Source organism: Motacilla alba, chromosome Z, assembly GCF_015832195.1.
Source record: "Motacilla alba alba isolate MOTALB_02 chromosome Z, Motacilla_alba_V1.0_pri, whole genome shotgun sequence".
In the NCBI taxonomy this organism is placed as follows: domain Eukaryota; kingdom Metazoa; phylum Chordata; class Aves; order Passeriformes; family Motacillidae; genus Motacilla; species Motacilla alba.
In genome coordinates this window covers 1925110-1939127 of record NC_052046.1, presented here as the reverse complement: position 1 = coordinate 1939127, position 14018 = coordinate 1925110, and the positions used below count along the sequence as shown (strand labels likewise).

General features: G+C 46.0%; 1 protein-coding gene across 3 annotated transcripts in view; it reads right to left on the bottom strand.

Moving 5' to 3' along the window:
• SMAD2 (SMAD family member 2) overlaps positions 1–10261 on the bottom strand; it is a 50025-nt gene extending 39764 nt beyond the window's left edge. For all 3 annotated transcript variants that reach the window (XM_038124181.1, XM_038124185.1, XM_038124182.1), the window contains exon 1: positions 10127–10261. The gene's annotated coding sequence lies outside the window, so the exon portion shown is untranslated. The remainder of the gene's footprint in view (positions 1–10126) is intronic.
• Between the last annotated feature and the right edge of the window lie 3757 nt (positions 10262–14018).

Genomic DNA, 14018 nt, shown 5'->3' with positions numbered 1-14018 from the left:
GTGTGACTACCTGATCAGGATATTAATACAAAATGAAATATTAAAAAGGATGCTGAAACTGGAGCTATGTTTAGCATTCACTGCAATATGCACTTCAAATAATTTAAAAGAGAAATGATAGCCACTTAGAAAAAAAGCATCTTGCTTTTGCAGCTTCCATTAGGCTGGTTTTAGGCATTAAAATAAAATACCTGAAATCAACAGGCAGACAGCTGTTAGAAACTGCTCAAGGACATTAATGGTCCTATGGATGGAAGCACAGCTTTGAAGTCAAAAACGATCCTATTTCCAGGCAACAAATGGGTATTTGAACTCCAGAAAGTTCCCATATTCCCAAGCTGAGTAAGTTAGTTCAGTCAGCTGAAAATACCTTGTTTTAGCTAAAAGCTAACACTACCTTCAGGCTACTCGACTTGAGCTTTGAAGGCAGCTTACGTGCCTCTCCAGCCTGTACAGGCACACTCCCCACATCTATCCAAAATATACCGACTTCATCTTACTGAAGCCTCCCACCTGCACAAGAGCATGATCCGAGGTACTTCAGGCTACAGCACTCATGGCTAATTTATGCCTTGTCACATTTCTGCAGTTTCAGTGAGGGCCAAGTCAACAAACACTAGATTATATTCTACAGGTAATTTAAGTCATAACTTTGCAACTTCCACAAAACAGAACATTAAGTAGCCATTACATTTCAGTTTCAAATAAATTACACCTCCATAAACCAGCTTTTTAGAGCACCTAAAAATATGACTGAAGCCAGCAATGTAGTTTCCTGGCGTCAAGGAGGCAGAGGTTCTAATTAACAGGGATCAAGATCAATACTGATAATTTTATGCAAGCCATTGAAAATACTCCATCCTAAAACACAGAATCACTGGATGGTCTGGAAGGGACTGTTAAAAATCATCTTGTTGCATCCACTGCCACGGGCAGGGACACCTTCCCCTGTCCCAGGCTGCTCAGAGCTCCATCCAACCTGGCCTTCAACACTTCCAGGGATGGGGCAGCCACAGCTGCTGTGGGCAACCTGTGCCAGGACCGAACCACCTCCAGAGGCAATAATTTTTTCCTTTTACCCAATCCAGATCAACCCGCTCTGAGTTTTAAACTGTTGCACATTTTTTTGTCTGTAGATGCTCTGGTAATAAGATAAAACATACATTTTCACACAAGACTATAAAGAAACTTCCTTCTTCCACCAACATTAAATTATTACTGAATTGTCCCCAATAACTCCAACTGCAGTTTTGCTGAGCATTGCATTGGAGACCTGGCTACAGCAAACAAGAAAAATAGAACTGAATAGACAACATTTTTTAATTAAACACTGACTCAGACACTCAAGGTCCAGTATGAAAAGGAGTCAAGCCAACACAACAGCTTTTTGACACAGGAAGCCCAGTTCTCCTTCCTTTCCCTTCTGTGGCACCACCACCTCAGCACCAGGGCTAATACTCTTCCACAAAAATTCAGCTAGGTAGGAGTAAAAACCCATCACTTTTCTGGGGTTTTTGCCAAGGTGGTTCTCTTTCAAGCTAAAAAGCTGCTCACACAGGGTACTGATGTACTACAAGTGATGTCAGATGAATTACAGGAGTGTGGAAAGAGAACTCCAGCCCCAGACTTCAACTGCAGCACCAGTGTTGACTGCATAGCTGGAAATGTGCTTTAATTTAAATCATTTATTTTACTGACAAAGCCAAATTAAGCAGCCTGATATGTTCTGAACCATTTGAGGGCCTGGCAGTGAGACACATTAGACCCCTAATGAGTACACCACGCAGCTCCAAAGATTAAACAGGCAGGCTTGCACGGCCTCCACTGTTTGAAGAATCACACTGTTTCTAAAGCAGGGAGCAGCAGTCACTGGGAGCTTTATAAAAATACTTCAGCCTTTGGGCAAGGCCAGCATTGGGTGCTTCAGAGGCACACACAAGAAATTCAGAAAGACTGAACTAAAGGAGACAACCTCTTTGGCTTTTAAGACTTTGTTTCAAAGAGCAGCAATCGATAGTATAATATCTAAATATCAAATTCAGTGCTGACAGATGTAGGCAATCAAGTACCACTATCATTGCTGATCCACACACCAATTCTTATCCTTATCTGAATATTTTCTGTCCTTTAGCTTCACATTTTACACCTCTCAGTGCCACAGAATACGCCTTTGACTGTCAGCCTTATAAAACACAGAGTTCAGAAAGGTCTCATTTACCACCAAGGTGGTAAATAGCCTCTTTTGGAGCCTGTTCTTCCAGGCCCTCCAAACATTCCCAGTGCTTTTATCCAATTTTTCAGCTTTAATACTCCCTGTGATGAGGTGCTCAATTTTGCAGTATTCTCTCCCCTAATAATGAAATAAAATTTTCTGTATTCTCTGGTGGTTTGGTGTTTCTTTAATAAAGATTTGCCTTTCTGCTTCAAATGCACATTGAGTAACTAAAATTTTGGAGCATGAAAGAATTTAGAAATTCCATACATTTCATTTGAACTCTCACATTACTTTGACATAACCAGAGGAAAATAAATTTAAAAAAAAATCTCTTTTCACATTTCCAAATGACTGTAACCTCAGACCTAACTAGTCAGAAATCTCCACACACTACACTTAATTTTATACAGTTGCCTTACAGCTTCCACAGAAGATGTCAGAAAGCACAAACTGGTATGTTACCTCCATGAAAATAAACTGTAAAAAACCCCAAAACACCAAGAGACACATTTAAAGAGCCCTTTCTAACAATGATTTCTGCAGCTTAGCAGCTATTTAACAAAAATACAACACGCATCACAGCTGCAGACTTGGAGTCTGGGAGGCTTAAACTAACTTCTTCCTTCTAGCTGCTGTTTTGCCATGTCAGTGATTTGCCAGGAGTTATCAATAAAGAATTCCAGTAAGTTATTGCAGTAGTGACCCTGTATCTTACCAAGGGTGAGCAGAAAGAATGTGACACAAGTAGGACAGGGACTTCATTCAGTTTAATACTTGAGCTGATTGTGATGAGTACTCACACGAGAGTGTTTCAGCCAGCTTAATTTATGACAAAAACGCACTCTGCTCCAAGCCTAGAGAAGACAGTGCAAACTGAGAGCCATGAGGGGGCTGAATTATGAGCAATTTGGATAAATGGAGATTTTGCCATGAAAAAGCAGCCATGGTGCATCCAGCCTAGTGCTCCAATGGCTCCTAATGTGGCAAAAGGACATGCTACTCAAGGAAAGAATGTGAACCTGGCTGATTTCTGCAGTCCGCTCTCCTCATAATCCTTCAGCAATTTAAACTGTAACAATATTAAAGGCTACATTGCTACTTACTCCCATCAGAAGCAATTTATGAACTTGCTGTCCACAAATTCATCTAACCACCTTTTGAACATGCCTTCACAACCTCTTGTGGCAGACTGAACTAGTATTTAAGTGTCCACTGTCAAAAGAACTACTTTTAGTAATTTAATTTATTCCCCTCCTAGCTTCAGAATGTCACTCTTGTTCTACTAGTGAAAACTTTGCTGAAGAATGAAGAACTACTTGTATTCACCTGTCTGCAAGCTTCACAACTCTGCACACTTGAATCACGTCCCTCCCTCAAATAAGAGGGCTCTCAGCCTCTCATCACAAAGAAACTATCTGAACACAGCTCACACAGTTTGGGATATTCCCCTAGACAGAGGCCAAGCCTGAAAGCTTTTCTTCTTCCATTAAATTAATTACAAGTACTTGAAGACACTGTAAAAGGACTAATCTAAGGACCACAGAAAAAAATTGTATCAGCCTCACGTTACCTTTGCACTTATCCCTTTGGTCATATTATCCTGGAGCCCTCAACAATATAATTTAAAGCACAAAGACAGAAATTTACACCTCATGAGGAACTGGAGATAGAAGGCAGGGTGCACATGTCTGCTGCAGAACATCAACAGGAGCTCAAATAAACATAAGGACCCCTAGACCTGCATTGGGTTCTAACTGTACCCACCCAGATGGTACCAGAAACACCTTGTTTACACCAACGGTTTTAAGAGTCACTGTTAAAGGTAATATTTGACCAGCAAATCCCATTTCTATTCACCAATTATAACTTTTACCTTCAAACGGATACAGTAATAGAAGTTTTGATCTCTTAAAGAACAATAATTGCATACTCTGCCACTGCTGACATTTGCCTCTTGCTAAAAACATTCCTGTAGATTTTTGCCTGGTACACATTCTTCACCCACTAAAAAAAAAAAAATAAAGCATGTTCTTCCCCCAAATGCACACACAGAACACAATCTTTACCAACGCTGCAAGAAACATTTCCACATTGCTACAACGGCCTCAGATTAACTACATGCTGAATAGATAACATCTCCTCTTACTTGCAGTGCTTTTTGTGATTCCCTTGTAGTTTACAGCCAACATCCTCAAAAAACTGAGTACTCACAGCCTTTGCTTTTAAAAGGAGCTCAGATGTGCTTCACCATCACTGACTCTCTGCACCATGACCCCTTTGCTCTCTTCTGCTGAGGCCCAATGGCAAGGCCCAAATCTGATCTTTTTTCCTTCCTGTGTACTACTTCCAACATCCACTACAAGACACCAAGATTAAGGGACTCTGTGAGTAACTGTAGGGAGATTTTCAAGATCCCTTTCCAAGCTCAACTGCAGTTGAACTAGCAGTACCAAGCCAGCAGTGCGCTCCACAGCAGAAAACTTCCACTTCCAGCTCTTTCCATCTCTGGACTGTGCCTTCAAACTGCAGCTATGGATACTCAGGGGGGTACTCACTGTTACCCAGAAAGGTACAAAAGTTCCTTTAGATTGCTGGAACACAGAGAGCATGTGCTGTTACTCCCAACAGATTAAGACTGGAAGAGCTACAAATTGCCTAACTTTGGTGGTATTTGTTTCATCTCTGCCCCCGCAGCATATCTCTGCTCCCTGATGCACACATGTTTCTATAGTTGGTCAAACACTGTCATAGTTGGCAACTTCTAAAGTCAAAGTTTGAGTCATGTCTATTATTCCATTCTACTGTGGCTCTCTGGAACAATTATTAAATATTAAGCCCATGATCCCAGCAATAACCAAGCATAAAAATGAAGAAAAACCTTAAGGGCAGCATGCTAGCAGACCAAAATCTTCAAGGGAAATTTTCCTTTCCTGAGTGTCTGGAACATACTATAAACACACTGGTGCTACCAAAAATATCAAGTGATTTCTGGCTAATTTATTCTAAAGCCTTATGCAACATATTTCATATCAGTCTGGTTATTCATCTTAAACTTGAAATAAAGAAATGTGATCTCTCCTGGTTTTACTAGAAGTATTCTGGCTTAGAAGAATTTCATTTGCAAGAGCTCTTCTGAAACAAAGAGGACAGAAGTTAAGCTCCTGAGGAAAGAAGATCGAGGAAAATAATTTGTGGTATTTGAGAGAAAGTCTACAAGCTCATTTCCTCCCTATTTTAGTCCCATTTTTGGAATTTTTTTAAAGGCAATGTTTTTTTCATTAATCCTGGAATCTGGAAAAGATTCTTTATCAATTTCACCAAGCGCACAATGTGCACCTGAATTCAGTATGAGCTTCAAACCAAAATCAAAGTCAGTCTTTTACATTTGAGACGGAATACGCTCCAGCTTAAATCACTCAGTGGAAAGGACAAGGGACATCTATTGCATCCATCACTCCTCCAAAAACTGCCTTTCGAGATTCCAGAAGGGAAAACTCTTTCATTTCCTACAAACAGACACCTGGTTTTGTGATACCTTTCTGAAGAACCATCACCAGAGAAAGTGATATGGTGCTCAATCTTACTGCTCATTCATTCACACTCAGGAGAGAGTAGGGCAGTATTCCCTCACTGGGGTTTGGGTGTTGGGGTTTGTTTTGGTTTTTCCTGTGGAAGGAGAGTTCAGCCCCACTGAGTAGTGCCCTCAGACTCCAGTCTGGGTTTTCAACCAGTCAGCCCAGTGGGGAGGTGGCTCTGGAGGGCTTCCATCCCAAGGAGCTCTGGCCAGTAAGATCAAGGTCCTGGTTCTGTTTTGACACAGGCTGATGCAGCTCAAGGCATGATGCTTGTGACCTAGGAGGGAAGGAGGAGCAAAGGGATTTCCTCCTCTGGGCCAGCTTTAGAGTGAGAAATTGAAACATGCCAATACAGAGACATTCAATTTACACATATTTAAGTTTACCATGCTCTAGTATGCAATGCATCTTGAAACTCTACAAAACTATACTCATTGAAAATACAGTTACTCACATGTCATGTATCTCGCTCACTCCATGAAGTTTGTTTATGAATCAAAAAAGAAAACTCAAATTTCTCATATATAGAACTAAACAAGCATGATCATGATCTTAAAAAAACTTGGGAAGCTGGATTTTCCTTCAATTACCAAGGGCTACCTCAAATTGTAGCCAGTGCAGTAATGAAAAGGTGTATTGCTATTAAAAAATCAGCACTCCATCTAACATATGCATTCATGGCACACTAAAACTGCCTGCAATAGGAGACATGAGAAGGAAGAGTTGCTAATTTTATTGACCTGTGATTAAACTACTGAAGGGCCCAATATATTTTGGCAACTCTCCTAAAATTGCAGAAGAGGAAAACTACCACAACTGTAGCTGGCCAATCCACCTGTCTCTACAAAGACCCAAAATTCTCCCACTTATTCAGTGCTATGAACAACACCAGAGTACTGCTTCTTAAAACTCAAAGGACATTAACAGCCCCAGAAAAGCAGTGACTAAGCACTCCAAAACACAGCAGTTAAAGCCCTTCTCACCTCGTTAATTTTAACTGAAATTTTCCATGTGCAACAGGCAAGTGCCAGCTTCATTATTTTAGAAAATAAATACTCCTGGGCTAAATTTGACAGGAATATTCACAGGGCTGCTATCAGTTACCTAGGTACCTGTTTCAGTTTGTGGCTTAGCAGCTCCTCCACTTTGTTAAAGCCCAAACAATTGCATTTAACAATTAGTTAATGCGAGTTCACTTTCAACAGAGGCCTAGCTTCCCCAGACAAGCCAGCCCCCCTCCCCCTTGACAAGCAGGGTTCCATCATGTTATGTATCTGATGTTAACCTCCAATTGCTCCAGGGTTTTAAACCAAGCTCAAGACCAAACTGATGGGAGAGTCAGGAGCTCCCCTCTTGCAGTCTCTGCTTGGTCTTCCTTCACGCTGTGGCTGTCAGACACATAACCAGAATAAAAAGTCATCTGGAATGAAGGCTTACTGTTTGCAATGGAGTTTCTGTTGCTGGAAGTGGAGAGGAATGTTTAGGAAGGTTTTCTGCAGTAGCAAATTTCTTCTAGCCCAGAGAGTATTGAGCACAGGGCTGCCTGTACTCTCCATTCTATTACAAAAACCTAATCCCATCGCATGACCTGCAGCAATTCAGTTTAACAAATCAACAATTACAAATATTTTGGCAAAGTAAGCTTAGGTATTGTTTGCCTCTCGGCACAGTTCACAACCAGTTTATGGCTTTATGATAAAAGTCATTAAATCCAATCTGAAAAGCAGAATTTACAGCTCACTTAGCAAGTCAGGCCCATAAATGGATGCTTTCAATTACAGGGCATTTACATGCACAACCATTAAGGCAGCACTGAATACATTTGAAAACTCTGGAATACTTTTTATAATAATTAAAACTTTGCGTACTGTTCTTTATACAAACAAAACTTAGGAATTTGCTTCAGTCTCAAGCAGAGCTCAGATTCATTGTTACCCAGAACATACTACAAAGCCTGTTCTCCCAGTACTTTTGTGGGAAAGGGATTAGAGAGATGGAAACAAGGTTTGTTTTTTAAAGTTGCCCTCAGTAGCAGGGAGGGTTTTTTGAGCTCCAATAAACTCAATTATATCAACTGGTGCTCAGGACTTCTGAAAGATCAAGTGGAACAGGAAGATGGAGGAGGACCCAGGGAGAGCCTTTCATTTGGAGATTCACTGTGCAATTCCAGGGTATTTGATTTTGTTGGTGAATCCAGCTGCTGGGTGGAAGGAAACAACAAAACCATTCAGAGACCAAATCTTTAACCTCATTTTTTCAATCGTTTCAATTGTCCTGTTTCTTTACTGGTAAACAGAACCTCAGGAAAGGCGATGAGTTCTTCTCCAAGGTTCTATCACGCATGTCCAGCCTCTTCAGTAAAGAAAACTGGATCTTCAAACACTTCCACTCCTTTTGTTGACTGTCTGGGTATCTGACCCACACAACTGCAGAACAACAATCAGCTGCCAGGTTACTCCTTTCAACAGCCCAATATGCTGCTCAGCATATGCTCAGACTCTTCTTCAAGTGGAAACCGCCTCAAACAAGACCCTCCCCTTCCACTTCTTAAAGGCATTTGCAACTAATGTTATCTTTCATCACGATAGTGCTAAGCAAAGGGGGGAAGGGACTTCACAAACACCTCCTTTACTCACACTCTCATCCCCCCCCCCGAATTCACCGGAGCTTGTAAACGTTAGAAGTTTGAAAGCTGTGCCTCAGAGGGAGCACACAAACAACCCACTCACGCACCAACACCTCGACAAAGCATGAGAAAATCTAAACAAGCAACCTCGCTCTGCTGGCCTCTCACCTCAGCCAGAGGGTGTTTCTTTTCCAGCCTGGAGAACAGAGCAAGGACTAATCAGTCCCTCACTGCAGAGGCCAGCCCCCACGGAAGTAATGTCATGAATCAGTTTGAAAGTACAGCTCTCCAGGCTAAGACAGAACACTTGAGAAAAGACAAACCTGCTGTTCCCTGCGGCCTCCTAACAAGCTGTTATTATAAACCTCTCACCAGCAGTGGAATCTAACCCCTCTGTACCCCTGGACTGTGACAGCATGAGCTCCACACACAACACACACACAGGCTGCAGGGTTTTGGAGACATTTGTTTTGGTAAACCCAGCAAACAAACTTTTTCCTAATGCTGTCCCACTCACAAGCGTTTGAAAAGAGCACAGCACACGTGTTGGGTTTTTCTCAGTCAGAAACTCTGACGGACGACCAAAGAGACACAAGACCAGCCTGCAGCCTGAATCCCAGCTGTTCAACAGCTCTCCACAATCATCACAAGAGCTCTTCACTCATTCACACGCTTTTTTTCCGTTCTTCTATTTCCCCAGAGTGAACACCAAAAGACCACGCTGCATTGCACTTCTCTTCCCCTCCACTCCCCACAAAATGAAAAAAAAACCAAAAAACAAAAAACCCCTACAAACAGGAACTCCACAACTCTGCAGCAACAACACCAACCCCTTGCCCTTATATCACGACACAGCTTCCCCCCTGCACTTACCGAGACACATGAGACATTACCAGGCTGCGTTTGTTTACAAACAACACCCAGGGATGGAGCTGCCACAGCTCCTCCGGACAGCCTGTGTCAGCACCTCACTACCCTCGCAGGGAGCAATTTCTCCCCAGTATCCCACCTACCCCTGCCCTCAGACAACACACAGGTTGCTGCAGCATTAAAGGCGTGAATAAAACCAGTAACCTCGAGTCCTGTCTCACGTGGGCTGCGTGCATTTTACACCCGCGGCTCTGCAGGCAAGGAGAGGGGACAGACAAAAGGGTGAGGCGAGGCCTCGCAATCTCAAACACAAACTCCTGGCTCCAAAGACAACTCCTCACCCCACACCGCTCTTAACTTTCTCCTCCAAAACTCCACGGAGTTTCGCACACCTAAACCCTGACTGCACGTCCAGGAGGCACACAGGGGCGTCCTGAGCAGCGCTAAGAGCTGGACGCGATGATCCTCGCGGGTCCCTTCCAGCTCGGGATATTCTGCGGACCCCTGCAATGAAAACACACCGGGCACGGAGGGAGGGAGGGAGGGAGGGAGGGAGAGGGGAAGAGAAGGAGCGGCACAACTTCTTTATTCCTCCCTCCCCTCACCCACACACACACGGGCGGCACAGCGCGGCCCTCCCACCACAGCCCGGGGGTAATGCCGGCGGGAACGGGATAACCTAGCCCGCGTCCCACCACAACAAAAAGGGCGAGGGCGTAGGGAGGCGCCCCCGGCCCCGCCGGGACCAGGCCCGGACGGTTCCTCACGGCCCGCGCAGCGCCGGCGGAGCGACCCTGCCCGTGGGGCAGGACCCTGGGCATGGCACCCATCAGCACCTACCGGGAGCCACCAGGATCCGCCGAGAGCCACCGCTCCTTCCCCTCCTTCTTCCTCCTCTCCCCTTCCTTATCCTCCTCCGTCTCCCCGAGAGCTGTGCGGCCGCCGCCTCTTCCCTCAGCGTTACCTCCTCTGAGGGCCCGCCCCCCGAGCCGCCCCGCCCCTGCCGCTGGGCGGAGAGGCCGCCCATTGGCCTCTCTTATCTTCTCTTTTAGGAGCCGCACTGCGATTGGTCTAAGCGTCTGATTGGCAGTCAGAATCGCCAATGGAGTGCCCGCAGCGTTAAAAAAAAAGGACAAGGGAAGGGGAGTGGAAGAAACAGGCGTGAGGCGAAAGGGAGGCGGGTCGAGGTCGCAGCGCTCATTGGTCGGATCGGCTGTCAGTCACGGCGCGCGCGCCCGCCGCGGGAGGCTGGGCGCTCGTCGGAGGTTTGGATGAGGTGCAGCAGCGCAGCCGCAATGCGGCGCCCCCGCTCCGTATCCTTCCGCGGCGGGCGCGGTGGGAGCTGAGAAAGAGTGCATCGATTCCCGGCGGGAATTGCCGCTGGACTCCCGCTGGGGTCTGCACGGGTGGGCAGTGGCACCTGCCTTCTACCGGCAATAGTGTAGCATCACGACCAGGGCAGCGACCGCCCCCCTGTGCTGGCGCTGCTGAGGCGCATCCAGTGCTGGGGACAGCTCTGGGCCCTCAGGACAAGAGAGACACTGAGGGGCTGGAGCGTGTCCAGGCAGGGAATGGAGCTGGAGCCCCAGGAGAGGCTGAGGGAGCTGGGAAGGGGCTCAGCCTGGAGCAAAGGAGGCTCAGGACCCCTGCGTGGCTCTGCACAGCTCCTGCCAGGAGGGGACAGCCGGGGGGGTCGGGCTCTGCTCCCAGGGAACAGGGACAGGAGCAGAGGAAACGGCCTCAGGTGAAGCTGAGGTTGGATATTGGGAAAATTCCTTCATGGAAAGGGCTGTCCAGCCCTGGCACAGGTTGTCCAGGGCAGTGGTGAGTGTCCATCCCTGTGGGGATTTAAAAGCCGTGAGGATGTGGCACCTGGGGACATGGGACAGTGGTGGCCTTGGCAGTGCTGGTGTCCGAGTTGGACTCACTGATCTTGGAGGGCTCCTCCAGCCTAAAGGATTTTGTGGTTCTAAGTAGATTCAAACTGCCCACAGGTCCATGTCTGCAATGGCACAGCACTTCCAGGGCGGGGGTCCTGAGATGTGACACGGACACAAGGCAGCCCCAGAGCCCGCCCAGCCTCCCTCTGCTGCCTGCACCCCAAACTCAGTAACTCTTACCCCACTCTTAACTCTTAACATGTGCGTTCCCCCCATATGCTGGAGGTTTTTTTTTTTAGCTACTGTCTTCAATAGTCTCTGCAAAGCTTTAACCACTTGTGTTGAGGCCGTGGTTGAAACCAAATTCCTGTGCCCCAGCAGGGGCCCAGGGTCACCATGAGGGAATCAGAGCCTGTTGTGGCAGTGTGGGTTTGGGGACTCGTCTGTGAAACCTGTGGCTGTTGTGTCCGTAGACACTCTCGCAGTGATGCCCAGCAGGTTCCCTGGGGCTGTTCAGCCTGGAAAAGAAAAGTTTCTGTGGAGACCTCACAGCATCTTCCACTATCCAGAAGGGCCCACACAGAAGCCAGAGAGGGACTCTCTGTGTGAGAGTCACTCACTGCAGTGACAGGACAGTGTGAGAGTCACTCACTGCAGTGACAGGACAGGGAGGAATGGATAGAAATTGAAAGAGGGGATCTTTAGGCTGGATCATAGAAAGAAATTCTTTGCTATCAGGGTGGAGAGACACTGGGACAGGTTGCCCAAGGAGGTTGTGGATTCCCCAACCCTGGAAGTGCTCAAAGCCAGGTTGGATGGGGCTTGGGGAAACCTGTGTTGTGGAAGGTGTGCCTGCACATGGCAGTGGGGGTCAGATGAACTCTAAGGTTACTTCCAACCCCTTAACATTCTATGATTCCACGAGTGAGAAGCCACGAGGTGGGAGTTTAAGGTTTTTTTTGGGGTGAGAAGGTCAATTCCAGATTTACTGTAGGTCTGTTGGATATCCTCTGTTTTTTTGGTTTTTTTTTATTCTTTTGCCTTTTTGATACTTTAGTATATATCATATATCTCTGCTTCAATCCACTTCCTTTACATGTGAGGTCACATCTCCCTAACATAGCATTTGTCTCTCCAGAGTCATGCTTGTCTTCTAGACTGAGAGGGTTTCTGCAGTGATGTAGGTGTTATGATTCAGTGTCTTGGGCACAGGTCCCATCGCAACAGGGCTGGTAGTCCCAGAAGCAAGGTGAGACACCTCACAATATTTAGCCCTTCCACAGAATGTGGACTCACAGAAATCCCCCTCTTGCCTCTTCTGTGCCTTGATTTTCCCAGCTTGAAGCAGACATGTGGCTTAATTTTTTTTGGTAGCATTTTCAGCCAGTTCTAAACGTTTGAGATTCAAGCTGGTCATGAAATTAACAGTGCAGTGAAATGGAGAAGATCCCCTCTGCAGACAAAGCAGAGCACCTGAGAGATTGCCATCATGTTTTTGAAAGATAAGGTGTTCCAGTCACGTTGTGCCTGGAAACACATACAGACTATTCAGGCAGCACTGCATTTGCTTTATGGGGGTTTCACTGCATTCAGAGAGATTTTTATTTTTTTTTCTATGAGGAGTAATTTAATTAAGCTCAGTTTTCATATGGATTTGCGTCAGACATTCCCTTCACCTCTCCTCTGCAACAGATTCATGGCTCCCTCTCCTCCTATCTCCAAGGCTGATTCCTGATACATCCAAATCTCCCTTCTATGCCCCCAACCTACTTGTGTTGGCCTTCTGTCTGGAGCAGCACATGCTGTGCCTGGTTCAGGGATGTGTGTGCTCCTGCTGGCCAGCTGCCTGCCCCTTATCTACTGCCAAGGAAGCCAAGCAGTGCTGATAAGGGCTGAGCTCTGCCTTTCTGCCCGGCAGGGCACTTAACAACATGTGTCTTCTCTAATACAGCCGCTGCTTGCCATAAAGCTCGACAGATTCTGTGTTTCCAGAAGCTCCACTTCTCTTTCAGGTGTGGTTGGAATCAGTCAAAAGGTTGGCCAGCTTATGCTGGGGGACCCTAACACACACACACACACAGAGAAATCCAACATTTGCATAAACCTTTTTCTAGGAAAGGAAATTGCAAGCAGCAGGAGGAAGAAAGCCAGTGGAGGAAGGCGGCATGACGGCTGCGAATCCCAGAGCCCAGAAGTTACTTCAGAAGCAGGATGGTTGTGGAGAGGGCAGGCAGGATGTGCATCTGCTCTAGAAAGAGCTCCCAGCTGTACGCCTGCACCTCCAGGAAGAGCATTGATTTAGATTAGAAAGAAGGTTTTTTTGATGAGGGTGATGAAGCACTGGCACAGGTTGGACAGAGAGCTGGTGGATGCCGCATCCCTGGAAGCATTCAAGGACAAGTTTGACAGGGCTTTCAGACACTCCATCTCATTGATGATATCCCTGCCTTTGGCAGGGCAGTTAGACTGGATGACCTTTAAAGGTCTCATGCAAATCCAATTCCAAACTATTTTATAATTCTGTGAAATAAAACTTGATTTAGTAAAACAAATTGCAAAACTCGATCCCTGACACCAAAGCTGGATATTGCTACATCCTATTAATTAGTCACAGAATCCTAGAGTGGTTTGGGTTGGAAGGCTGGAAGTTCATCTGATTCCACTCCCCTGCCGTGGGCAGGGACACCTTCCACTATCCCAGGCTCCAATCCCTGTCCAGCCTGGCCTTGGACACTTTCAGGAATCCAGGGACAGCCACAGCTGCTCTGGGCACTCTGTTCCAGAGCCTTACCACCCTAAAGGCAAAAATTTCTTCCTAAAATCTAATCTAAGTCTTTCCTTTTTTAGTTTAA